Source organism: Nansenia antarctica (assembly GCF_963989245.1).
Source record: "Nansenia antarctica genome assembly, chromosome: 13".
Lineage (NCBI taxonomy): Eukaryota > Metazoa > Chordata > Actinopteri > Argentiniformes > Microstomatidae > Nansenia > Nansenia antarctica.
This window is the reverse complement of record NC_137683.1, coordinates 20,093,820-20,096,319: the sequence shown is the minus strand read 5'-3', so window position 1 is coordinate 20,096,319 and position 2,500 is coordinate 20,093,820. Positions and strand designations below refer to the sequence as shown.

Genomic DNA, 2,500 nt, shown 5'->3' with positions numbered 1-2,500 from the left:
TCACACACACACAACACACACAGCACACACACACACACACACACACACGTCCTCCCTGAGGCCCATTTGGAGCGAGGCCAGGCTGGAGCCAGTAGCCTTATCTTACATCATCTCCCCCTCCTCCCCCCTCTGTAGTAAACAGTAGCCCCAGCGGTGACTGCAGTAGATAGTGTGTGTGTGTGTGTGTGTGTGTGCGGAGGAGGTGATGGATGGTGTGTTTATAATGACGTGCCTCAACACCGCCGCCCTCCAGGGGCGAAGGGGAAGCGCGGCTCTAACTGTTATTGTAAACCCCATAACTCTCTCCTTAATCTGACCCCAGGAGGACACACACACACACACACACTAGTATGCACACACACACACACACACTAGTATACACACACACCAACACGCTAATACACACACACATACACACACTAGTATACACACACACCAACACGCTAATACACACACACATACACACACACTCTAGTATACACACACACTCTAGTACACACACACACACACACGCTAGTATACACACACACAGCTTTTCCCAGGGTCAGGGGTTCAGTGTGGGGTCATGCTGGTGTCACTCAGGGGTGAGAGCGGACCTGGGGGGAGAGAAGGAAGCTGTCACAGGGTTAGTTTAGACTCCCCCTCTCCTCTCCTCTCCTAAATGGTAAATGGTAAATGGACTGCACTTATATAGCGCTTTTTTTGCTGCTCCAAAGCTGCTCCAAAGCGCTTTACAACGGCCTCTCATTCACCCATTCACACACACATTCACACACGAATGGCGGCAAGCTGCCATGCAAGGCGCTGGCTCGCTCACTGGGAGCAATTTTGGGGTTCAGTGTCTTGCCCAAGGACACTTCGACATGTGGCCAGCCGGGGCTCAAACCGCCGATCTGCCAACCTTGTGATCATTAGCCGGCGGCTCTACCTCCTGCGCCACAGCCGCCCCATGCCTCCTCTCCTCTCCTCTCCTCTCCTCTCCTCTCTTCTCCTCTCTTCTCCTCTCTTCTCCTCTCCTCTCATCTCATCTCCCCCTCCCCTCTCCTCTCCTCCCATCTCCCCTCTCCTCTCCTCCCATCCCCACCCCTCCTCCCATCTCCCCCTCTCCTCCCCTCCCCTCCCATCTCCTGCTCTCCTCTCCTCCCCACCACTCCCCTCCTCTCCTCCAGATCTGTCCTCATATCGCCCCTGGGTCTCTTGGCCCCCCTGTCCTGTGTGGACCCCCCAGTGGGGTCTGTCAGAGACAAGGTGACCCAGTGGTGACACCCCCCCACTACACTGTCCCTCTTCTGTTCCCCTCTCTCTCTCTCTATCACTTTGCTCTCCTCTTATCTCTCCTCCAGCCCACTGTTATTCTCTCTCTCTTTCCTTTTCCTCTCTCTCTCTATCTCTCTCCTGTTATTCTTCCTTCTCTCCGTCCACAGAGGGAGAGAGAGAGAGAGACACAGAGTGAGAGAGACACAGAGAGACCGAGGGCAGAGAGAGAGAGAGAGAGAGACAGGGAGAGAGGCAGAGAGAGAGAGAGAGAGAGACACAGAGATGCAGAGAGAGAGAGAGAGAGAGAGAGAGAGACACAGAGATGCAGAGAGAGAGAGAGATCGTTAAAACACCATCAGCTGGACTGTGACAGATTTATACTGGGCTCTGAAGACTGTGTGTGTTTATAGGGGAACATGAAGCCTCAGAACTCACACACACACACACACACACACACACACACACACACGCACACACACACACACACGCACACACACACACACACACACACACACACACACACACACACAGGTCCATCTATCATGGGTGGCTGTGGTAAGTGCCTGTTTGTTTGGAGTACAGCATTCAGGACCTGGGAGACAGGCAGGACCCAGAGAACGGCTAATTGGGGGCCTGGCGCACACACACACGCACACACGCACACACTCACACAAACACGCACACGCGTGCGCACACACACACACACACACACAGCTAAAGGCTTGCAGGACTGAACAGGACTGAAATCTCACCAGATGAATTAGTGACACAATATGACCAGCTATTGTATGATCTCTGTCTAAAACCAACAGGACTAAACCAACCAACCAACCCGTCTAGGCTGTAACTAGGGATGCACCAAAATGAAAATTCATGGCCGAAGCCGAAACCAAACTTAAGGAAACAGTATAGTGTGCAAATAGTGCGTACCGGCAGTTTTTCATTTATTTTGCCAATTGTTGTAGCTTTTTATTCATGCTTATATGCTTATTCAGGTAAAATGATAATTATACAAATTCTGTTTGAAATTGTATATACTTTATGTTCCGTAATATTTCCTCATTTCATGAAAGATGTAAAAATGTATGACAGCTGGGGCTGGTGAAAGGGGCAACAAGTCACCAATCAAAATGTTCTGACTTTTATTTTGAAAACGGAAATACATTTCAACATTGTTGAAAATCACATCACACACTCGCTAGTCAAGCCAAAATACTGCAATGCATTGTATTCGGTGAGTATA

At 50.4% G+C, this 2,500-nt stretch overlaps 1 protein-coding gene across 1 annotated transcript in view; it reads right to left on the bottom strand.

Annotated features, from left to right (window-relative positions):
- LOC308169389 (exocyst complex component 6B-like) overlaps positions 1 to 2,500 on the bottom strand; it is a gene marked incomplete at its 3' end in the record, with an annotated part of 80,034 nt that overhangs the window by 38,518 nt on the left and 39,016 nt on the right. The gene's annotated exons all lie outside the window — the stretch shown is intronic.